Source organism: Nerophis lumbriciformis, linkage group LG01 (assembly GCF_033978685.3).
Source record: "Nerophis lumbriciformis linkage group LG01, RoL_Nlum_v2.1, whole genome shotgun sequence".
NCBI lineage: Eukaryota > Metazoa > Chordata > Actinopteri > Syngnathiformes > Syngnathidae > Nerophis > Nerophis lumbriciformis.
Window position 1 is genome coordinate 77,838,948 of NC_084548.2, and position 27,010 is coordinate 77,865,957.

A 27,010-nucleotide genomic window follows, 5' to 3' on the forward strand; every position below is an offset into this window, starting at 1 on the left:
TTACTACATGACATATATACTTACATCATGTATATATTACATGTTATTATGAATGTTACTACATGACTTATATACTTACATCATGTATATATTACATGTTATTATGAATGTTACTACATGACATATATACTTACATCATGTATATATTACATGTTATTATGAATGTTACTACATGACATATATACTTACATCATGTATATATTACATGTTATTATGAATGTTACTACATGACATATATACTTGCATCATGTATATATTACATGTTATTATGAATGTTACTACATGACATATATACTTACATCATGTATATATTACATGTTATTATGAATGTTACTACATGACATATATACTTACATCATGTATATATTACATGTTATTATGAATGTTACTACATGACATATATACTTACATCATGTATATATTACATATTATGAATGTTACTACATGACATATATACTTACATCATGTATATATTACATGTTATTATGAATGTTACTACATGACATATATACTTACATCATGTATATATTACATATTATGAATGTTACTACATGACATATATACTTACATCATGTATATATTACATGTTATTATGAATGTTACTACATGACATATATACTTACATCATGTATATATTACATGTTATTATGAATGTTACTACACGACATATATACTTACATCATGTATATATGACATGTTATTATGAATGTTACTACATGACATATATACTTACATGTATATATTACATGTTATTATGAATGTTACTAGATACTACATATTTACTTACATCATGTATATATTACATGTTATTATGAATGTTACTACATGACATATATACTTACATCATGTATATATTACATGTTATTATGAATGTTACTACATGACATATATACTTACATCATGTATATATTACATGTTATTATGAATGTTACTACATGACATATATACTTACATCATGTATATATTACATGTTATTATGAATGTTACTACATGACATATATACTTACATCATGTATATATTACATGTTATTATGAATGTTACTACATGACATATATACTTACATCATGTATATATTACATGTTATTATGAATGTTACTACATGACATATATACTTACATCATGTATATATTACATGTTATTATGAATGTTACTACATGACATATATACTTACATCATGTATATATTACATGTTATTATGAATGTTACTACATGACATATATACTTACATCATGTATATAAAACCTTAATGGAGGTGTTTGGATGCTTTTAAGGGCTTTATAGGCAGCATAGAATGTATTTATCTAAAATTTAGAATGCATTAATTTCTTAAAGTGCACTTCCCCTTCAATGGGAGCTGGTCAAGTAAAACCGATGATTTGTTATTTATGGTTTTGTGCAGCACAGTCTTTGTCTGCGAGACGTGCTCATGGACATTAAGTGGATGGGATCTCCCACAAGCTCCTTGGCGTAGCTTAGGTCAAAGGTCATATGATTAGGGTCCCTTACCTCGCTGCTAATCACTTCAGAGGTCACTTTCGCTCCCTGACCCCCTGCTCCGCAGCTGGACTACGCCAGGACTGCAGCCTGGCAGGCTGCTGTGCACTGGGAAGCCCAGGCCAAGTTTTCATGGACAACAGCTGCAGCAGGACCTGGGACCTGGGGCCTGGGACTGGGCGCTGGACCGGAACGCTGCACACCTGCTGGACATCACAAAGAAATGGTGTGAAGAACTCCTGTTTGTCTTGATTTCTGCATGAAGCACAACGGTATCGCCATGAGTCCTCTTGAGACCCCAGACTTGGCCAACTGGCAGAGGGGCCCCCGGTCATGTCTGCATAATTATTGCAGGGGAGTGGATATACACAGTATGTATGTACACAGGTATATGACATGTTTTAACACTTTAATGACTGAGACCATTTTGGGACTTTTAACATTGACCAACATTGAGGGAAGGCCTAAAGATTACAATTAATATTGTCTTGATGTTAAAAAAATCTAAATGGCCCCTGCATGTTTTCATGTGGGCCACAGGTTGTGTTGGTTTGTGTTCCGCAGCAGAGGCGAGGACAGCAGCACCTAAAAACCTCTGTTTGTACGCAGACTAGACGACAAGAAGTCTGCGTCCCTCGGACGTATTTCTGGAACATTCCGCCGTGTCGTATAGTTTATTTAAGCGCCACAGTAAATCACCGGAGTGCCCTTCTCTGAGTTCACTGTACGCAGGGAGGAGCCAAATGGAGCCCTGGGAGGAGCCAGATGGAGCCCTGGGAGGAGCCAAATGGAGCCCTGGGAGGAGCCAGATGGAGCCCTGGGAGGAGCCAAATGGAGCCCTGGGAGGAGCCCCAAATGGAGCCCTGGGAGGAGCCAAATGGAGCCCTGGGAGGAGCCCCAAATGGAGCCCTGGGAGGAGCCCCAAATGGAGCCCTGGGAGCGCCAGCATCTGCTGTTAGAAAAGTGTGCACACCTTCACATGTTGACCTTTCCTTACGTAACCTGCTGCTCCCACGACAAAAAGTGGAGCACACAAGTCCTGGCACTGGTGAGACAACAAGTCACGTAGAAAGTCTTTTCTTTTTATGGCGAGGAAGAGGAGCCGGCCTCCGTGTGTGATGTCACCAGAAACTTGAAACCATCATTTTCAGCAGCCGCCCCCACTTCTGGCTCCATGTTGTCATATTTCTTCTCTCTTCTCCTCCAACCTTCCACACAGAACTTCCTGCAGGGCTTCAGGACCAGCCTGCAAGCTTCTGCTCTCAGGACCGCACCACCCTGGTTCTGCTATCAGGACCAGACCACCCTGGTTCTGCTATCAGGACCCTACCACCCTGGTTCTGCTATCCGGACCGGACCACCCTGGTTCTGCTATCCGGACCGGACCACCCTGGCTTTTCTATCAAGACAAGACCACCCTGGTTCTGCTATCAGGACAAGACCACCCTGGTTCTGCTATCAGGACCAGACCACCCGGCTATCAGCTGGGCTTGTTTGAGGAGGTAAGTGCCGCGCCTCCCCCTCCCCGCCCCCCCAACACTGCACTACGTGCTGCCACGTGGTTTGTCTGAAGGAACGCTCTTCTACTGGGCTTTTGTTCACTTGGACCGCTCAATGTGAAAGTACTTGTCCTAAATATTAAAGTAGTAACAAGTTGTCCTAAATATTAAAGTAGTAATAAGTTGTCCTAAATATTAAAGTAGTAATAAGTAACAAGTTGTCCTAAATATTAAAGTAGTGATAAATAAACAAGTTGTCCTAAATATTAAAGTAGTAATAAGTAGCAAGTTGTCCTAAATATCATAGTGATAAGTAACAAGTTGTCCTAAATATTAAAGTAGTGATAAGTAACAAGTTGTCCTAAATATTAAAGTAGTGATACATAAACAAGTTGTCCTAAATGTTAAAGTAGTAATAAGTAACAAGTTGTCCTAAATATTAAAGTAGTGATAAATAAACAAGTTGTCCTAAATATTAAAGTAATGATAAACAAACAAGTTGTCCTAAATATTAAAGTAGTGATAAATAAACAAGTTGTCCTAAATATTAAAGTAGTAGTTAGTAACAAGTTGTCCTAAATATCAAAGTAGTAATAAGTAATAATTTGTCCTAAATATTAAAGTAGTAACAAGTTGTCCTAAATATTAAAGTAGTAATAAGTAACAAGTTGTCCTAAATATCATAGTGATAAGTAACAAGTTGTCCTAAATATTAAAGTAGTAATAAGTAACAAGTTGTCCTAAATATTAAAGTAGTAATAAGTAACAGGTTGTCCTAAATATCAAAGTAGTAATAAGTAACAAGTTGTCCTAAATATCAAAGTAGTAATAAGTAATAATTTGTCCTAAATATTAAAGTAGTAACAAGTTGTCCTAAATATTAAAGTAGTAATAAGTAACAAGTTGTCCTAAATATCATAGTGATAAGTAACAAGTTGTCCTAAATATTAAAGTAGTAATAAGTAACAAGTTATCCTAAATATTAAAGTAGAAACAAGTTGTCCTAATTATTAAAGTAGTAACAAGTTGTCCTAAATATGAAATTAGTAACAAGTTGTCCTAAATATTAAAGTAGTAATAAGTAACAAGTTGTCCTAAATATCATAGTGATAAGTAACAAGTTGTCCTAAATATCAAAGTAGTAATAAGTAACAAGTTGTCCTAAATATTAAAGTAGTGATAAATAAGCAAGTTGTCCTAAATATTAAAGTAGTAATAAGTAACAAGTTGTCCTAAATATTAAAGTAATGATAAACAAACAAGTTGTCCTAAATATTAAAATAGTAATAAGTAACAAGTTGTCCTAAATATCAAAGTAGTAATAAGCAACAAGTTGTCCTAAATATCAAAGTAGTAATAAGTAACAAGTTGTCCTAAATATCAAAGTAGTAATAAGTAATAAGTTGTCCTAAATATTAAAGTAGTGTGAAAATAAGCAACAAGTTATCCTATAAATTAAAGTACTGATAAGTAGCAAGTTGTACTAAATATTAAAGTAGTGATAAATAAGTAACAAGTTGTCCTATATATTAAAGTACTGATAAGTAACAAGTTGTCCTAAATATTAAAGTAGTGATAAATAAACAAGTTGTCCTAAATATCAAAGTATTAATAAGTAACAAGTTGTCCTAAATATTAAAGTAGTGATAAATAAGTAACAAGTTGTCCTAAATATTAAAGTAGTGATAAATAAACAATTGGCCTAAATATTAAAGTAGTGATAAATAAACAAGTTGTCCTAAATATTAAAGTAGTGATAAATAAACAAGTTGTCCTAAATATTAAAGTAGTGATAAATAAACAAGTTGTCCTAAATATTAAAGTACTGATAAGTAACAAGTTGTCCTAAATTTCAAAGTAGTGATAAGTAACAAGTTGTTCTACATATTAAAGTAGTGATAAATAAACAAGTTGTCCTAAATATTAAAGTTGTATTAAATAACAAGTTGTCCTAAATATTAAAGTAGTGATAAATTAACAATTGGCCTAAATATTAAAGTAGTGATAAATAAACAAGGTGTCCTAAATATTAAAGTAGTGATAAATAAACAAGTTGTCCTAAATATTAAAGTACTGATAAATAAACAAGTTGTCCTAAATATTAAAGTATTATTAAGTAACAAGTTGTCCTAAATATTATGCTTTTTTCTCTAGCTATTTTTGCGCACATACATACTTACAGTCATTAAACTTAGTATGTGACACATGCTAACTGTTAGCATGTTAGCGTTTGCATGCTCACTCTTGTCGCTATCGCAGTCCTATCACTTGGTACTTGTCGCTATCGCAGTCATATCACTTGGTACTTGTCGCTATCGCAGTCCTATCACTTGGTACTTGTCGCTATCGCAGTCATATCACTTGGTACTTGTCGCTATCGCAGTCATATCACTTGGTACTTGTCGCTATCGCAGTCCTATCACTTGGTACTTGTCGCTATCGCAGTCATATCACTTGGTACTTGTCGCTATCGCAGTCATATCACTTGGTACTAGTCGCTATCGCAGTCATATCACTTGGTACTTGTCGCTATCGCAGTCATATCACTTGGTACTTGTTGCTATCGCAGTCATATCACTTGGTACTTGTCGCTATCGCAGTCCTATCACTTGGTACTTGTCGCTATCGCAGTCATATCACTTGGTACTTGTCGCTATCGCAGTCATATCACTTGGTACTTGTCGCTATCGCAGTCATATCACTTGGTACTTGTCGCTATCGCAGTCATATCACTTGGTACTTGTCGCTATCGCAGTCATATCACTTGGTACTTGTCGCTATCGCAGTCATATCACTTGGTACTTGTCGCTATCGCAGTCATATCACTTGGTACTTGTCGCTATCGCAGTCATATCACTTGGTACTTGTCGCTATCGCAGTCCTATCACTTGGTACTTGTCGCATTGCACGTGTCGGCAAGCTAGCGTTAGCGTTTCAGTTGGACTCACGTGTGCCTACTGGATTTGCACAGATTCTAATTCATCAATTAGGATGACGATGTTTACCAGGATTCTTCTTTAGAATTGTGTTAATCTTCTATGTAATAATAGATGTTATTTGTAAAAGCACTTTACATTGAGCAAACAACCTCAAAGTGCATTTAAAAAACAACAACAACGCTAGAAGCACAAATAGCTGCCCCCAACAAGTAAAATAGATAGTAAAAAAAATAAAAACTAGAACAGCCTAATAGCTAGAACTAGCACACATATATAAAAAAAAAAGGCTTTTTTAAAAAGAAGGATTTTCAAGGTAAACAAACGATTTTCAAGGTAAAAAAAAATTTTCATGGAATTTTTTTTTTTTCAAGGTAAATTTTTTTTTTCAAGGTTAAAAATGATTTTCAAGGTAAACAAATGATTTTCAAGGTAAAAAAAATGTTTTAAGGTAAATTTTTTTTTTTCAAGGTAAAAAATGATTTTCAAGGTAAAAACAATTTTTCAAGGTAACATTTTTTTTTCAAGGTAAAAAAAATTTTCAAGGTAAAAAATGATTTTCAAGGTAAAAAATTGCTTTCAAGGTTAAAAATGATTTTCAAGGTAAACAAATGATTTTCAAGGTAAAAAAAAATTTTGAAGGTAAATTATTTTTTTTCAAGGTAAAATTTTTTTTTCAAGGTAAAAAATGATTTTCAAGGTAAAAAAAAAATTTCAAGGTAAAAAAAATTTTTCAAGGTAACATTTTTTTTTCAAGGTAAAAAATGATTTTCAATGTAAAAAAATGTTCAAGGTAAAATTTTTATATCAAGGTTAAAAATGATTTTCAAGGTAAACAAATGATTTTCAAGGTAAAAAAACAATTTTCAAGGTAAATTTTTTTTTTCAAGGTAAAAAATGATTTTCAAGGTAAAAACAAATTTTCAAGGTAAAATTTTTTTTTCAAGGTTGAAAATAATTTTCAAGGCAAACAAATGATTTTCAAGGTAAAAAATTTTTTTCAAGGTAAAAAATTTTTTTCAAGGTAAAAAATTTTTTTCAAGGTAAAAAATGATTTTCAAGGTAAAAAAAAATCTTCAAGGTAAAAAAAAAATTTTCAAGGTAAAAAATGATTTTCAATTTTTTTAAATTTTTTTCAATTTTTCAATTTTTTTTTTAAATTTTTAAATTTATTTATTTATTTATTTTTTAATTTAATTTAAAAAAAAATTTAATTTAAAAAAAAATGTTTTACTTTTTTTTTATTTAAAAATTTTTTTTTTAAACAATTTTTAATTTTTTTAATTTTTTTAAACCATTTTAACAATTAACATTTTTTTAGGGTTAGGGTTAGGGTTAGGGTTAAGGTTAGGGTTAGGGTTAGGGTTAGGGTTAGGGTTAAGATTAGGGTTAGGGTTAGGGTTAGGGTAAATATTTTTTTAAATAGTTAAAAAAAAAGTTAAAAAAAAGTTTTAAAAAGTTTAAAAAAAGTTAAAGAAGTTAAAAAAATTTAAAAAATTTAAAATATTTTAAAAAATTTAAAAAATTTAAAAAATTTAAAAAATTTAAAAAATTTAAAAAATTTAAAAAATTTAAAAAATTTAAAAAATTTAAAAAAAATGTTTTAAGTTAAAACATGATTTTCAAGGTAAAAAATGATTTTCAAGGTAAAAAAAAATTTTAAAGGTAAAATTTTTTTTTCAAGGTTAAAAATTATTTTCAAGGTAAAAAATGATTTTCAAATTTTTTAAATTAAAACATTTTTTTTTTAATTTTTTAATTAATTTATTTATTTATTTAATTTTTTTTATTTATTTTAATTAAAAAAAAATGTTTCACTTTTTTTTTAATTTTTAAAAAAAATTTTAAAACAATTTTTAATTTTTTTAAACAATTTTAACAATTAGGGTTAGGGTTAGGGTTAGGGTTAGGGTTAGGGTTAAGATTAGGGTTAGGGTTAGGGTTAAGATTAGGGTTAGGGTTAGGGTTAAGATTAGGGTTAGGGTTAGGGTTAGGGTTAAGATTATGGTTAGGGTTAGGGTTAAGTTTAGGGTTAGGGTTAGGGTAAATATTTTTAAAAATAGTTAAAAAAAAGTTTAAAAAAGTTACATTTTTTAAAAAATATTTCAAAAAATTAAAAATATTTCAAAAAATTAAAAATATTTAAAAAAATTTAAAAAAAAATTTAAAATTTAAAAAATTTAAAAATAAATTTAAAATTAAAAAAAAAATATATTTTTTTTTTAATTTACAAAAATCAAAAAAAAAATTACAAAAATTTTAAAAATAATTACAAAAATTTTAAAAAAAATTACAAAAATTTTTTAAAAAATTACAAAAATTTTTAAAAAAATTACAAAAACTTAAAAAAAAATTAAAAATTAAAAAAAAATGTTTTAAGTTAAAACATGATTTTCAAGGTAAAAAATGATTTTCAAGGTAAAAAATATTTTCAAGGTAAACATTTTTTTTCAAGGTTAAAAATGATTTTCAAGGTAAACAAATGATTTTCAAGGTAAAAATTTTTTTTCAAGGTAAAATGTTTTTTTCAAGGTAAAAAATTTTTTTTCAAGGTAAAAAATGATTTTCAAGGTAAAAAAAAATTTTCAAGGTAAAATTTTTTTTTCAAGGTCAAAAATGATTTTCAAGGTAAACAAATGATTTTCAAGGTAAAAAAAAAATTTCAAGGTAAAATTTTTTTTTCAAGATTAAAAATGATTTTCAAGGTAAAACATCTTTTTCAAGGTACAATTTTTTCATGGTAAATTTTTTTTTTCAAGGTTAAAATTGATTTTCAAGGTAAACAAATGATTTTCAAGGTAAAAAAAAAATTTCAAGGTAAAATTTTTTTTCAAGGTTAAAAATGATTTTCAAGATAAACAAATGATTTTCAAGGTTAAAAAATTTTTTCAAGGTACATTTTTTTTTTCAAGGTTAGCATTAGACCTTTGCCTATTTGGAGGCATAAAAAGACTTTTTTTGTTCAATATTAATGTGTGTTTGCGCTATTTTGGAGGTTTGCAGAGTGATTTGGACTGTCAAGGAGTTCAAGTCTGAGGCAGAGTTTTAGTGAAGATCTTGGACAACCTTCAAAGTAGAAAGTCACAATATTAATCCCATTTCTCACAAAAGCGAGTATACTTGTTTACAGTCTAGCTTCTCCAGGGACAACTATTTACTCATCTTTGCTGGATAGTAATATACATATACATATATATATACAGTTAGGCTGACCATATTGTGAAATGGCAGAAAGAGGACACCTACTGTATATGCGTGCCAAGGCCCGGACTAGGTGGACATTTGCCAATGATACTCCAACTTGCTTTATAAATAATATATTTATTTAAATCAAGCATTTTTTCTCCTCTGTTGACAGCAGTGTTGGCGCTAGGAATTTTCAAAATGGGACCCCATCAAGTCATAAAAATGGGGTCCCACAGTACATTTTTGGGGTCCCACTTTTTTGTTTTGAAAACAAATGATAAATGTATGCATTATCCTGTTATATCTCACATTCTATGTTGTGTTTTGGAAAAAGGTTGTCATAAACGTTACTTCATTCATTAAAAAAAACAAAAAAACACATTTACATACATATGTAAATGTATTCAGTTATAAACATTCATTCACTTTCTTCTTTCCTTCATGGATCTAAACTTTACTGCTGCTGCTAGTTTTTTCTATGTTTGTATTGAATAAGTTGTAGGTGTATTTATTTCAGTATAAAAGTGTAAAAAGTGTTTTGCTTGGGTGATGAAATGATAATGGTGTGCCAGGGCATACATACATTTTATATTTCAATCTCTGGAGTCTACATCAACTTCACATCTATCCCTCATTTCAAAATGTTTTACTGTTTTTTATGTTGTTTTTTTGTTTGTTTGTTTTCCGCCGTTTTTTTTGTCAAACAAAACTATGTTTTTAATGGCAAACACACAAAATATGCAAAATCTTCCACCAAAAATATTTTTCTTAGTGTAATATTTGATGTGAAGTAAAGGGAGCCTCGGATAGGTCAATAATTCATAATAACATTGATTTTGATTCAATATTATGTTTTGAGCAATGACAGTTTGAAAGAAAAAAAAACAGTTTTGTTTTATTAGTCAACATTGCAACTTTTTCTAAATTACATTTAACCTTTAAGCTTTTTTATTTCACTTTTGTTATGTTTTTGTTTATTTTAATAGTATTTTTAGAATGTGCCGTGGGCCTTTAAAACATTAGCTGTGGCCTCTGTGGCACACTATTGACACCCCTGCTATAGATAATAAAAAATTAAATGTGATAAATCTATGGATAAAAAGCAGAGCCTGGCGACGCATGCGCGTTTATCATAACTCTCTCTCTCTCTCTCTGTCTCTGCCCCTCCCTCACCAATGCTGCTGTTTGGTTTGTTTTTAACCTTCTTAACCCTGAAAGTACATTGAAAATACACGCAACCCTAACTCAAAATGCCAGACATTTGAGGCATTTAAGAAACTCCGCCCTGACAGCTCCGCAAAAGAGGACATGTCCGGTGAAAAGAGGACGTATGGTCAGTCTAATATAGTAATATTCATATATAATATGTATCGCTCTCATCTTCCAACTCAGCGTGGAAAAAGACACATTGTAACCCACCTGTTCATGGTATTGTTTTTTTTAAAGGGAACATTTTTTGAAAAAAGGCAAGAAGGTAAAGCTAAATGTGACAACTTAGTTCGCAAAAAAAGCGAAGAACATGAACGGTAAACATACCTTAGGCCAGCCTGTGAGAATATTTGTGTGACGACCAAATTTCTCACTAGCATTGATGCTAAATGAGTATACACTCTTAGAAATAAGGGTTCTAAAAGGGTTCTTCTACAAGGGCTGAGGTTCTAACTGGAACCATTTGCTTCTGAAAAACCCTTTCCCGAAGAAAGGGTTTTTCAAGGGTTCTTGGTAACGCTAATGGTTCCAGTAAGAACCATTTTGATCCAGAGAACCCTTTAAAACCCCTTTTCTGAATAATTGGTTTTAAAAGGGTTCTCACTAACACTAAGGGTTCCAGTAAGAACTATTTTGATCCAGAGAACCGTTTTTGGAAGAAAGAGTTCTTCAGGGATTGTTGAAAGCATGGGTAAGATCCTGTGTCACCAGGGACATACTTCCTGATAACATTTGCCAATAATGGTGCCTATCTTTAAATAAATGTTTTTCTCATTCAAATGTTTTGAATGTTTGTTCAATGTCAACATGATAAATGACCACAATATAATATGAACTAAACTGATCTGTAGAATACAATATGGTTCTTTATAGAACCCTCAGAAGACAAGACGGTTATCGGTGAAAACCATTGAAAAGGGATGTTTTTAGAACCCCCTGTGTCAGGTCTAGATGAAACCCTTGAAACATGAAAGAGTTCTTTGTGGAACTCCCTGTGTGGGTTCTAGATGAAACCCTTGAAACATGAAAGGGTTCTTAGTGGAACTCCTTGCATGGGTTCTAGATGAAACCCTTGACAAACGAAAGGGTTCTTAGTGGAACTCCCTGTGTGGGTTCTAGATGAAACCCTTGAAATACGAAAGGGTTCTTAGTGTAACTCCCTGTGTGGGTTCTAGATGAAACCCTTGAAATACGAAAGGGTTCTTAGTGGAACTCCCTGCGTGGGTTCTAGATGAAAGTCTTGAAATACAGAAGGGTTCTTAGTGGAACTCCCTGTGTGGGTTCTAGATGAAACCCTTGAAATACGAAAGGGTTCTTAGTGGAACTCCCTGTGTGGGTTCTTTGTAGAACCTCTCATGGGGGGTTCTGGGTGGAACCTTACACACACAGTTCTAGGTAGAACCCTCCAAAAGGGTTCCAGGTGGAACCTTTATAAAAAGGTTCTACCTGAAGCCAAAAAGGGTTCTCCTATGAGGACGAGCCAAAGAACCTTATATGGTTCTACTTAGCACTTTTATTTCTAAGAGTGTATGTGACGACCAACCCCGACTTAAATGTTCTACTAGCATCAAGGCTAAATGAATATATGTGACAACCAACCACGACTTACATTTTCTTCTACTAGCATCGATGCTAAATGAATATATGTGACAACCACTTACATTTTCTTCTACTAGCATCGATGCTAAATGAGTATATGTGACAACCAACCACGACTTACATTTTCTTCTACTAGCATCGATGCTAAATGAATATATGTGACAACCAACCCTGACTTAAATGTTCTACTAGCATCAAGGCTAAATAAATATATGTGACAACCAACCACGACTTACATTTTCTACTAGCATCGATGCTAAATGAATATATGTGACAACCACTTACATTTTCTTCTACTAGCATCGATGCTAAATGAGTATATGTGACGACCAACCCCGACTTAAATGTTCTACTAGCATCAAGGCTAAATAAATATATGTGACAACCAACCACGACTTACATTTTCTTCTACTAGCATCGATGCTAAATGAATATATGTGACAACCACTTACATTTTCTTCTACTAGCATCGATGCTAAATGAGTATATGTGACAACCAACCACGACTTACATTTTCTTCTACTAGCATCGATGCTAAATGAATATATGTGACAACCAACCCTGACTTAAATGTTCTACTAGCATCAAGGCTAAATAAATATATGTGACAACCAACCACGACTTACATTTTCTACTAGCATCGATGCTAAATGAATATATGTGACAACCACTTACATTTTCTTCTACTAGCATCGATGCTAAATGAGTATATGTGACGACCAACCCCGACTTAAATGTTCTACTAGCATCAAGGCTAAATAAATATATGTGACAACCAACCACGACTTACATTTTCTACTAGCATCGATGCTAAATGAATATATGTGACAACCACTTACATTTTCTTCTACTAGCATCGATGCTAAATGAGTATATGTGACGACCAACCCCGACTTAAATGTTCTACTAGCGTCAAGGCTAAATAAATATATGTGACAACCAACCACGACTTACATTTTCTTCTACTAGCATCGATGCTAAATGAATATATGTGACAACCACTTACATTTTCTACTAGCATCGATGCTAAATGAATATATGTGACAACCACTTACATTTTCTTCTACTAGCATCGATGCTAAATGAGTATATGTGACGACCAACCCCGACTTAAATGTTCTACTAGCATCAAGGCTAAATGAATATATGTGACAACCAACCACGACTTACATTTTCTTCTACTAGCATCGATGCTAAATGAATATATGTGACAACCAACCCTGACTTAAATGTTCTACTAGCATCAAGGCTAAATAAATATATGTGACAACCAACCACGACTTACATTTTCTACTAGCATCGATGCTAAATGAATATATGTGACAACCACTTACATTTTCTTCTACTAGCATCGATGCTAAATGAGTATATGTGACGACCAACCCCGACTTAAATGTTCTACTAGCATCAAGGCTAAATAAATATATGTGACAACCAACCACGACTTACATTTTCTACTAGCATCGATGCTAAATGAATATATGTGACAACCACTTACATTTTCTTCTACTAGCATCGATGCTAAATGAGTATATGTGACGACCAACCCCGACTTAAATGTTCTACTAGCATCAAGGCTAAATGAATATATGTGACAACCAACCACGACTTACATTTTCTTCTACTAGCATCGATGCTAAATGAATATATGTGACAACCAACCCTGACTTAAATGTTCTACTAGCATCAAGGCTAAATAAATATATGTGACAACCACTTACATTTTCTTCTACTAGCATCGATGCTAAATGAGTATATGTGACGACCAACCCCGACTTAAATCTTCTAATAGCATCAAGGCTAAATAAATATATGTGACAACCAACCACGACTTACATTTTCTACTAGCATCGATGCTAAATGAATATATGTGACAACCACTTACATTTTCTACTAGCATCGATGCTAAATGAATATATGTGACAACCACTTACATTTTCTTCTACTAGCATCGATGCTAAATGAGTATATGTGACGACCAACCCCGACTTAAATGTTCTACTAGCATCAAGGCTAAATAAATATATGTGACAACCAACCACGACTTACATTTTCTTCTACTAGCATCGATGCTAAATGAATATATGTGACAACCACTTACATTTTCTTCTACTAGCATCGATGCTAAATGAGTATATGTGACAACCAACCACGACTTACATTTTCTTCTACTAGCATCGATGCTAAATGAATATATGTGACAACCAACCCTGACTTAAATGTTCTACTAGCATCAAGGCTAAATAAATATATGTGACAACCAACCACGACTTACATTTTCTACTAGCATCGATGCTAAATGAATATATGTGACAACCACTTACATTTTCTTCTACTAGCATCGATGCTAAATGAGTATATGTGACGACCAACCCCGACTTAAATGTTCTACTAGCATCAAGGCTAAATAAATATATGTGACAACCAACCACGACTTACATTTTCTACTAGCATCGATGCTAAATGAATATATGTGACAACCACTTACATTTTCTTCTACTAGCATCGATGCTAAATGAGTATATGTGACGACCAACCCCGACTTAAATGTTCTACTAGCATCAAGGCTAAATAAATATATGTGACAACCAACCACGACTTACATTTTCTACTAGCATCGATGCTAAATGAATATATGTGACAACCACTTACATTTTCTTCTACTAGCATCGATGCTAAATGAGTATATGTGACGACCAACCCCGACTTAAATGTTCTACTAGCATCAAGGCTAAATGAATATATGTGACAACCAACCACGACTTACATTTTCTTCTACTAGCATCGATGCTAAATGAATATATGTGACAACCAACCCTGACTTAAATGTTCTACTAGCATCAAGGCTAAATAAATATATGTGACAACCAACCACGACTTACATTTTCTACTAGCATCGATGCTAAATGAATATATGTGACAACCACTTACATTTTCTTCTACTAGCATCGATGCTAAATGAGTATATGTGACGACCAACCCCGACTTAAATGTTCTACTAGCATCAAGGCTAAATAAATATATGTGACAACCAACCACGACTTACATTTTCTACTAGCATCGATGCTAAATGAATATATGTGACAACCACTTACATTTTCTTCTACTAGCATCGATGCTAAATGAGTATATGTGACGACCAACCCCGACTTAAATGTTCTACTAGCATCAAGGCTAAATGAATATATGTGACAACCAACCACGACTTACATTTTCTACTAGCATTGATGCTAAATGAATATATGTGACAACCACTTACATTTTCTTCTACTAGCATCGATGCTAAATGAGTATATGTGACGACCAACCCCGACTTAAATGTTCTACTAGCATCAAGGCTAAATGAATATATGTGACAACCAACCACGACTTACATTTTCTTCTACTAGCATCGATGCTAAATGAATATATGTGACAACCAACCCTGACTTAAATGTTCTACTAGCATCAAGGCTAAATAAATATATGTGACAACCAACCACGACTTACATTTTCTACTAGCATCGATGCTAAATGAATATATGTGACAACCACTTACATTTTCTACTAGCATCGATGCTAAATGAATATATGTGACGACCAACCAATTGATTCCTATTCCAATCACGATTTTTATTTCAATTTTGAATTGATTTAAAATGTTGAAGAATTGATTTAAAAAACAAGAACATTTACATACAGTATGTCAGCCAAGGGGCAGCACAGTGGAAGAGGGGTTAGTGCGTCTGCCTCGATGAGGTGGCGACTTGTCCAGGGTGTACCCCGCCTTTTGTAGCTAAGATAGGCTCCAGCGACCCCGAAGGGAATAAGCGGTAGAAAATGGATGGATGTCAGCCAAGAGAAGAGAAGGTATTTGATCTGTTTTGAAATGGTTTTATTATCTATTTTCTATCAAAGAATAAGTTGCAAGAACGCTGTTGAACTGAGAAAAGATTCTGAATCCAATCGTCATCCAAATGAAGCTTTTTCCCAAATGGGATTTCTTGCTAGCATCCCGGCTAACAAGCGTGAACCAAAGCTAGTAAATTACCGTCACTTGTTAAGGGTAACAATCAGCGTGTTATAAAATGATAGTTTCAAATCAATGAATATTTACAATTTGACATAACTACTGGAGAGAGGAGTATGTAGGCGAGCTGTCGTGCTAATTCCGGCATTTTCCCGACCACAATTTGAGCCACAGCGCCCTCTGCTGGCCAGAAATAATGTCACTATCCACACCAAGTCCCACTTAGAGAAAATACATGCGAGGAGTAGACTGGCCTAGTAAAAAGTACTGTATGTTCTGAGTATACTGGCCTAGTGAAAAGTACTGTATGTTCTGCACTTGATGAATTATGAGTCTTGGAAAGTCTCATGTGGTGGACTCTGGGACTCTTCCAGAACGCGGAGGAGGAGACTTTTCTCACATGGGAAACATAAAGATGTTTTAGAACTACCTTTCTTCACTTTTCTGGAGAGGAATTTCAATTCCAACAAACAAACTTTATGGCTGGAAGTGAAAAGTGAAACCTGCTGGCTGCTCATCTGAGTCAGACACTCTTTGTATTCCTTATTTACTCATCTGAGTCAGACACTCTTTGTATTCCTTGTTACTATTCCAGACTTTTTGCTCTACTTTGACATGTTTATTCCTCCAAAGTGCATGAAAAACAAAGGGTTAGGGTTAGGGTTAGAGGGTTAGGTTAGAGTTAGGGTTAGGGTTAAGCCGTGTTCAAAGCACAGAAGAGCGTCTTGAAGTCGTCTTTTCTCAGCACTTATAGAAGCGGTCGAGGTTCGCTCGCACGCTTTTCTGTGGTACTGCACACTCCCTGGGCTTGTGGTGGCAGAGCTACACTCTCACCTGCAATATTTCTGTTGTTGTTGATTATTGAATACATGCGGCATTCGCCTCTCCTTCACTTTGAATATGTAGCTCTTCGGGATTATTGTATTGAAGGCAGAGCTATAGTCCACAGAGAGCATCCGGACATAGCTCTGCTGCTGCTCCAGGTGGTTCAGAGCAGAGTGGAGAGCAACAGCGATGGCGTCCTCTGTGGACCTGTTCGCCCGGTATGCGAACTGGTGGGGGTCGAAGTCTGGAGGGATATGGTCCTTGATGTGCTGGAGAACAAGTCGCTCGAAGCACTTCATGATTACCGGAGTGAGGGCCACTGGTCGGTAATCATTCAGGCTGGTGATGGGAGACTTCTTCGGCACCGGGATTATTGTAGATGACTTCAGGCAGGATGGGATGACTGCCTGAGCCAGGGAGAGGTTGAAGATCCTGGTGAGGGGGGGAGCGAGCTGGTGGGCGCACGTCCTGAGCACCTTTCCAGGTACTCTGTCTGGTCCGGTAGCCTTCCTGGGGTTCACAGCCAGGAGCACTCGTCTGACACTGTGCTCCTGTACAGTGAGTGGAGTGGCGCCGGAGCCCGGTGGGGGCGGGGGCAGGGCTGGAGCAGATGAGTGTCGCTGGGGGGTTTCGAAACGGGCAAAGAAACAGTTAAGCTCCTCTGCCAGTGTCGCACTCTGATCCGCAGTTGTCATATTGCAGCCTCTGAAGTTCGTGATGTCATGAATGCCCCGCCACACCTCCCGTGAGTTTTTGCTGGACAGATGGGACTCTATGCACCTCCTGTGGTCCGCCTTTGCTTTTTTAATCCCTCTCTTCAGGTCGGCTCTAGCAACACTGTACAGTGCCCTGTCCCCTGACCTGAAGGCTGCGTCGCGGGCCCTGAGGAGTGTGCGGACCTGGCTGGTCATCCAGGGTTTCTTGTTGGGGTAAACCCGGATGGTTTTTTCCACAGTCACATTCCCGATGCAGAACTTTATGTAGTCCAGCACCGTTCCTGTGGCTGTCTCCAGCTCCTGTTGTTGGAAGAGGTCCCAGTCTGTGTGTTGGAAGCAGTCCTGAAGTTTGGGGAGTGCATCGTCAGGCCAGGTCATAACAGTCTTTGTGATAGGCCTGGCCTGGCGTCTGATGGGGGTGTAGGTAGGAGAGAGCAGGAGGGAAAGATGGTCTGACTGTCCAAGCTGGGGGAGGGGTGTAGCTCTGTACGCATGCTTTATGTTGGTATACACGTGGTCCAGGGTGTTCTTGCCCCTTGTAGAACACTTCACGTGCTGGTAGAACTTAGGGAGTACAGTCTTCAGATTGGCCTTATTAAAATCCCCTGCTATGATATGAACACCGTCGGGGTGGGCCCGCTGCTGTTCGTTGACGGTGTTCAGCAGAAGAGAGAGCGCTGTGTTTACTTTGGCGTCCGGTGGAATATACACAGCCGTGATGATAACAACAGACAGCTCTCTCGGGAGAAAAAAAGGCCGACATCTAACAGACATGTACTCCACTTCCGGGCAACAGTGCTGTTCAGTGATTGTCCCGTTGTTGCACCAGTTCTCATGCACGTAGATACAGAGCCCCCCTCCTCTGCTCTTACCGGAGTCCTTAGTTCTGTCCCGGCGGAGCAGAGTGCGTCCGGCTAGCTGCATGCTAGCATCGGGTATTTCCGGGTGAAGCCAGGTTTCGGTGATAATCATAGCACAGAACAGTCCCGAACATAGCGGTTTCCAGCAAGTTGTAACTCCAGGTCGTCCATCTTCTGTACAAGGGATCTGGCATTAGAGAGGAACAGGCTCGGTAGAGGTGGCTTGTGGGGTTGTTTCCTAAGCCTGAGCAAGACGCCGGACCTGCGGCCACGCTTCTGCTTCATCTCCCTCCTCCGTCTGCGCCGTCTCCCAGACCCGACAACAAACCACGGAGAGCCCTGTGCTCTCGCTATGTCATCTGGGATGTTGTGCTCGTGGTGAAAGTCGCTCGAAACAGATACCTGGTGCGAGTTACCGATATCCAAGAGTGACTGGAGGGTGTACCGGGTGTTTGCAGTACAGGTGGTGCACAAAAGGAAAAAAAACATGAAGAAAAGAAGGAAGAAAGAGCACTGAAATGGAGAGCCGTAAGCCGCTGCGTCTGTGCGCGCCGCCATACAAATGTTGATAATTATCAATATCGAACGATATATCAATAATATTTAAACAATGACTGCATAAAAAATAATAATTTCCATAGTTAAATAAGAATAACAGGGCAAAATAATGTTACACAGTCGTTATTTCCTGCCACTAAACCTGCAGAAAATAGTTCTTCTCAGGTTTCTATGTTTACATTTCCACACTTTTGCACTATTTTCTTACACTTTATCAAGCATTTCTTACATATTCATGATTTTTTCACCTCCATTTGAAGATCTTATTGTTAAGTGTTCAAAGTGACTTTAATATTTTGTTTACAGTGTTTTCCATGCTTGTGTTGACATTTACTTTCTTCCCTAAAATCTGAGGGATTATAATGTGAGGGAGTTACTTTTAAATATAGATGTTCACATTTCATATTTTTTTCACCAAGTCCCTATTTTGGATAAGTCCTTCAAAAATGATAAATGATGATGGATATTGACTGGTATAAAAGACTTATATACAGTTTTCAGCCATATTCATTTCTTGCAATTTTTTATGGATACTTTTGACAACATTGGAGTCAGTGATGTGTGGTGAGGTTGATGGCTGGTGAGGCACTGACTTCATCACAGTCACATTTACAAACATATGAACCCTAAAGAGTATCTTATTCACCATTTGATTGGCAGCAGTTAACGGGTTATGTTTAAAAGCTCATACCAGCATTCTTCCCTGCTTGGCACTCAGCATCAAGGCTTGGAATTGGGGGTTAAATCACCAAAAATGTTTCCTGGGCGCGGCGCCGCTGCTGCCCACTGCTCCCCTCACCTCCCAGGGGGTGAACAAGGGGATGGGTCAAATGCAGAGGACAAATTTCATTACACCTAGTGTGTGTGTGACAATCATTGCTACTTTAACTTAACTTTAACTTTACACATACAAACTGTAGCACACAAAAAAGCACATTTGATTAAAAAAACATTATTATGGTCTTACCTTTACTTATAAATTAAGTCCATGTGCCACAACTAAAGCCCTCACTTAAACTTTCCACGTGCAAGATTGAATCTATTTAAAAAAAGTGTAACCGAGGGTTTATAAATGTGGCCTATACTGTATGAAACTACAAAATAACAAACACGGAGGCTCCAGTTTACACGAGGACCACTTTATTTACCTTCTTTCAAAAACCTCCGCTCCACTACAACATGTCATCACTTCCGCTCTTGGCGCCTTCAAAATAAGAGCTCAAGGCATATACTGTATAATAGCGCATAACAGGAACTTAACATCACAAATAGGAAAGCCCATAAAAATAGGTTACAAAAGTTATTTAATAAAAAGCCAAAAAGTGCAAAAACAATAATGTTCATGTTGGAGGAGTTGTGAATTAGATACACCTGCAGTCTGCAGGTGTACCTAATGTTGTGGCCCTGCAGTCATTCACAACTCCTCCAACACGAACATGACTGTTTTTGCACTTTTTGGCTTCTTATGAAATAACTTTTTTAAATAGATTCAATCTTGCACGTGGAAAGTTTAAGTGTGGGCTTTAGTTGATATAACAATTTTACGGCGGGGGTGCAGGAGGCGGGGCTACTGGAGCCTCAGCCAGTGCGTCTTTTGCAGCCGTTTTATGATCGCTCAGCACAAGAAATACTTTACGCACATACAGTTGTTGACAAAATACACTGTACATTATATACCTCAGCTAACTAAACTATGGAAATGTATAATATAATTCATATAGCAATACGGTCTCACTGCACAGCAGGCCTGCAGTTAGCCGAGTCATTGCGCAATCCATGTTGAGGCACTGAGTGACGTGCCTCAACTGGCTGCTGATCACCGCACCGTCTCTTCTCAGTATTTGAACGGCAAATGTGAAAATTCAGCGATTTTGAATAAAAAATAATCTAAAACTGGTGAAGTTAAATGGAAAATAACTTTATAGTATAATCACTGCATACATATAACAATTTAATTATTTTGTTTTCTTTTTACATTTTTTTTCTTTCCATGATGGCAGGTGAGACCCCGCCTCACCTGCCTCTAGTGACTACACGTCACTGATTGGAGTGCATCATAACGCCAAATTGAACAGTTTTTCAATATTTCATTGAGGATTATCACCATATACTATCGACTTTTTGACCTCGGGGCCTAACTTTTCCACTACAGAGGGGCCCGGGGTCAGCTCAAATACTAACACTGAATTAGTCAGCTTACTCCTAATTTAATAATTATGTCTAACCTACTCACAGTTTACAACCTAGTCAAATGTTATGAATCACAAATATTATTCATCTAAACCTTAGGCTTAGGTCAGACTGATTAAAAAACCCCAAAACTAATCAAATAGACTGCATAAGAAGGGACTCCTCGACAACTGACAGACAAAATAAATTGACGTGCAATTATGTTATGCTAAAATAAACTGAAAAAAATGATGGTTCTTAAATAAACTGAAAATAAAATTAAAGTGCGAAAATATACAGCTTCACCACTTTGGTCATCATTTTTGCGCTTGGGAAACTTCTCTATGACTTCAGCTTCGTTTGAGTTTGTCATTACTGCCACAAGTGGTGGGAAAGTGTATTACAACTGTGTACCATACGGACCACAGCTGTGAAACAGATGTTTTGGCGTTCCCCCTAGGGGGCGCTGGTGGCCCCACAATGGGCCCTGACCGCTGTCAGCCTCCATTTTCCCTGCACGGTAGTTGATGTTTCATGTTGGGAACAAACTGTATGCAGGAAGAGCATATTACAGTATTAAAAAGAGCCACGTAGTGGGAAAGCAGATGTTTGGTGTTTGAACAGGAAGGTCATTCTCAGCGTTTATCAGCTAGTCTGTCATTACTGAGGTGGCCAAATGTTTCGTGGCCAGAGTGCATACTGGATGTGATATCCACACATGTGATATCCACACATGTGATATCCACACTTGTGATATCCACACATGTGATATCCACAGATCAATCAATCAATGTTTATTTATACAGCCCTACATCACAAGTGTCTCAAAGGGCTGCACAAGTCACAACGACATCCTCGGTACAGAGCCCAGATGTGGTATCACAGATATGATATCCACAGATGTGATATCCACAGATGTGATATCCACAGATGTGATATCCACACATGTGATATCCACACATGTGATATCCACACATGTGATATCCACAGATGTGATATCCACAGATGTGATATCCACACATGTGATATCCACACATGTGATATCCACAGATGTGATATCCACAGATGTGATATCCACAGATGTGATATCCACAGATGTGATATCCACACATGTGATATCCACAGATGTGATATCCACACATGTGATATCCACACATGTGATATCCACAGATGTGATATCCACAGATGTGATATCCACACATGTGATATCCACAGATGTGATATCCACAGATGTGATATCCACACATGTGATATCCACAGATGTGATATCCACACATGTGATATCCACAGATGTGATATCCACAGATGTGATATCCACACATGTGATATCCACAGATGTGATATCCACAGATGTGATATCCACAGATGTGATATCCACACATGTGATATCCACACATGTGATATCCACACATGTGATATCCACACATGTGATATCCACAGATGTGATATCCACAGATGTGATATCCACACATGTGATATCCACAGATGTGATATCCACAGATGTGATATCCACAGATGTGATATCCACAGATGTGATATCGACAGCCAAACAGACAAAGGTTTGGCCTCACAAGAGCTTCATTGCTGAGAGTGCGTCTAAAGAAGACGTCTAAAAAAAGCCATCCTGCGTGTGGTTAGCACGTCTGCCTCAGCGCCAACACCAATGTTTGTCTCTGCCCTGGGACAGTCCCAGGGCGTACTCAGACCAAAGTCAGCTGGGATAGGCTCCAGCTTCCAGTCTCTTATTGCGCAATGGCAACATTGGAACCGGCAAACCAACCGTGTCGCAAACACAAGCGACACAAAGCTAGCGTTAGCGCAGTGATGTCCATCCATCCATCCATTTTCTACCGCTTATTCCCTTCGGGGTCGCGGGGGGGCGCTGGAGCCTATCTCAGCTACAATCGGGCGGAAGGTGGGGTACACCCTGGACAAGTCGCCACCTCATCGCAGGGCCAACACAGATAGACAGACAACATTCACACACTAGGGACCATTTAGTGTTGCCAATCAACCTATCCCCAGGTGCATGTCTTTGGAGGTGGGAGGGGCCTATCCCCAGGTGCATGTCTTTGGAGGTGGGAGGGGCCTATCCCCAGGTGCATGTCTTTGGAGGTGGGAGGAAGCCGGAGTAGAACCCACGCAGTCACGGAGGAGAACATGCAAACTCCACACAGAAAGATCCCGAGGCCGGGATTGAACTCACGACTACTCAGGACCTTCGTATTGTGAGGCAGACGCACTAACCCCTCTTCCACCGTGCTGCCGAGTGAAAAATCAATAATAAAAAAACCACAATGAAAGTATAAATAAGATTTGTCCAAACACATTTGGGTAGATTTGCTCAAATGTGTACTCAAGTAAGAGAAGCGTTACTTTAAGTAAGTGTTTCTTAACTTTAGTTGGCTAGCGAGCGCCCCCTAGAGGACTGACAAAAAATATCTGCTTCTCCGCAGCAGCTCTCAGTTGTACTCACATTTACTGCTAGCATCGATGCTAAATGAATATATGTGACAACCAACCCAGACTTAAATTCCCTGCTAGCATTGTTGCTAAATGAATATATGTGACGACCAACCCAGACTTAAATTTCCTGCTAGCATTGTTGCTAAATGAATATATGTGAGGACCAACCCCAATTTAAATTCCCTGCTAGCATCGATGCTAAATGAATATATGTGACGACCAACCCAGACTTAAATTTCCCGCTAGCATTGTTGCTAAATGAATATATGTGAGGACCAACCCAGACTTAAATTTCCTGCTAGCATCGATGCTAAATGAATATATGTGAGGACCAACCCAGACTTAAATTTCCTGCGAGCATCAAGACCATACTTGCCAACCTTGAGACCTCCGATTTCGGGAGGTGGGGGGCGTGGTCGGGGTGGGGCGGGGGCGTGATTGGGGGCGTGGCTAAGAGGGGAGGAGTATATTTACAGCTAGAATCCACCAAGTCAAGTATTTCATATATATATATATATATATATATATATATATATATATATATAAGAAATACTTGACTTTCAGTGAATTCTAGCTATATATATATATATATTTTATTATATATATATATATATATAATAAAATATAGTATATATATAATCTAGCTATATTTATATATATATATATATATATATATATATATATATATATATATATATAGCTAGAATTCACTGAAAGTCAAGTATTTCTTATATGTATATATAAGAAATACTTGACTTTCAGTGAATTCTAGCTATATATATATATTTATTTTATCATATATATATATATTTATTTTATTATATATATATATATATATATATAATAAAATAAATATATATATAGCTAGAATTCACTGAAAGTCAAGTATTTCTTATATGTATATATAAGAAATACTTGACTTTCAGTGAATTCTAGCTATATATATATATATATATATATATATATATATTTATTTTATTATATATATATATATATAAATAAATAAAATAAATACTTGAATTTCAGTGTTCATTTATTTACACATATACACACACATAACACTCATCTACTCATTGTTGAGTTAAGGTTTGAATTGTCCATCCTTGTTCTATTATCTGTCACTATTTTTCGAACCATGCTGAACACCCTTTCGCAGGTACCCAGAAAGGTTTCGAGTACCACCAAAAAAACTGAATCTCTGAAGACAGTATAAAAATCTGTGTTAAAGGTGTACAAATACTGTTTGTATAATAAGCATGTTAGTTTTTACAAATGAGGGTTAAGAGTTCAGTACTAAAAAAAAAAAAAAAGAATGTGGCTTAAGTACAGTTTTTTAATTGAGCTGCTGCATTTTTTTGGTTGGGTTTGTTTATTTATTTTGAGTAACTTCTATACATTTCTAAAAGGGGAGGAATGTAATAGAGTGATCTATGTTTGTCTGTTGCCATCTCCTGGTGAATGTTGGCTATAGCGTACTGGGGTTACTTTTTGGTTGGCCAACGATTTACGTGGTATTGCGCACCTGACGTCACTCAGGTCCGCATGGAGCAGGAGGGGGCGTGGCTTCCAGCTCTGCCTGTATTTCGGGAGATTTTCGGGAGAAAATTTGTCCCGAGAGGTTTTCGGGAGAGGCGCTGAATTTCGGGAGTCTCCTGGAAAATCCAGGAGGGTTGGCAAGTATGATCAAGACCGTGGTAATACACTTTTCCACCACTTGTGGCAGTAATGACAATATCAAACAAACAGAAGAAGTCTGGAGCTAAAGTTTTTTAAGCGCAAAAATTATGACTTAGTTGTTAAATCTGTATTTTCATTTGCACTTCATTTTATTGACAGTTTATTTAAGAAACATATATAATTGGCATTTATTATTGTTTCAGTTCCAATGTATTCATATTCAGTTGATATCAATCCCTTCTTTTGCAGCATACTTGGTCAGCATTTTTGTAATCAGCCTGAGCTAAGCCTTGATAATAATCTTTGTGATGAAAACATGATTGTATATCATTCGACATTCTTTTCAACTGTAAGTAGGTTCCGTGTGATTATTGAGTAGCATTCAAATCAAGAGTGGTAATATTTGAGCGGGGCCCCGGGCCCCTGTGTAGTGGAAAAGTTAGACCTTGGGTGAAAAGGTTCAGAAAGCCTGTGTTATTATAAATGTGACAAATAATGACGTGTTATGGTACATTTATTATGAATACTATATGAGGAGTTGAATGTAAGTGTGCAAAATAGAACATGTATTTTCATATGTTGGCTTTGTTCTATCATCATTTCCTGATATGATGTAATCAAATATGGCTGCTCTCTAAATGACATTTGTATTTTGACAAAATAATATAGTTCTTTCTTTTTTCCTCGACTACTCAATCCGTAAAAATGTTTATTTGTCTTCTTTTCAGTGCAGAAAGAGTTGAGAAAGAAAGTTTGCGTGAGTGAGAAAAGAAATGACCTGCTGTGCACCACGACCTTGTGTTTGCTGTCATGCTCAGGTCACATTGATCACCACGCCACTCACACGCCATGTTTACCAACATTTCACCATCGCTGGGCAGGACAGAAGAGCTGGAGTTAAAGACAGTAGACACTGTTTACTTCCTGGAGAAGCAGCTGGCGTGCTAATCGCTATCTAAAGTATATTTATTCATTTAAAAAAATTAACTAATTCCAGTACTTTTTGAGCACATTCAATTGTACCATGGTACTATTAATAAGTTTGGTATTATATGTATATATATATATATATATATATATATATATATATATATATATATATATATATATATATATATATATATATATATATATATATATATATATATACAGAGCGACTCCAAAACCAACAACGGCTGCAACTGTCGAAAGAAACCTGATTGCCCTCTCAACGGGGGGTGCTTACAAACATCAGTTGTCTACCAATCTAAGGTAACACGCAAGGACATTAACACATCCGACACATATGTAGGATTAACCGAGGGAGAATTCAAAACCAGATGGAACAATCACAAGGCTTCTTTCAGGAACAAAAACCTGCGAAATACCACAGAACTCAGCAAACACATTTGGGACCTCAAAGACAATAATGTTGAATATTCAATAACATGGCAAATTCTTGCATCCAGCACACCTTACAATAGTGGTAATAAAAGATGCAACCTATGCTTGAAAGAGAAACTGTTTATTATTTACCGTCCAGACCTGTCATCCCTCAACAAGCGCAGCGAAATTGTAACAGCATGCCGCCATAGACGGAAACACCTCCTAGGTAACACATGAGCCAATCACCACGCCCCTACACCAGCCTGTACCCACCCACTCTGTGCCCTATATAAACCATGGTATGTGAATGCTCCCATTAAAATCTCCTGATGATTGAGGGTACCCCCCCTCATGAAACAGGCCTGTAGAGATGAAATAGTCTTGTGATTTTTTTTCCCACACATACATATATATATATATATATATATATAAATATATATG

General features: G+C 36.3%; 1 protein-coding gene across 3 annotated transcripts in view; it reads left to right on the forward strand.

Moving 5' to 3' along the window:
• Nucleotides 1-2,408: 2,408 nt before the first annotated feature.
• LOC133614928 (sodium-coupled neutral amino acid transporter 3-like) overlaps nt 2,409-27,010 on the forward strand; it is a 64,047-nt gene continuing 39,445 nt past the window's right edge. The window contains exons 1-2 of one of the 3 annotated variants that reach the window (XM_072914794.1): nt 2,409-2,543; nt 2,715-2,997. The gene's annotated coding sequence lies outside the window, so the exon portion shown is untranslated. Of the gene's footprint in view, nt 2,998-27,010 lie in introns of all 3 variants that reach the window. The other 2 variants (XM_072914793.1, XM_072914795.1) reach the window with 2 other exon arrangements.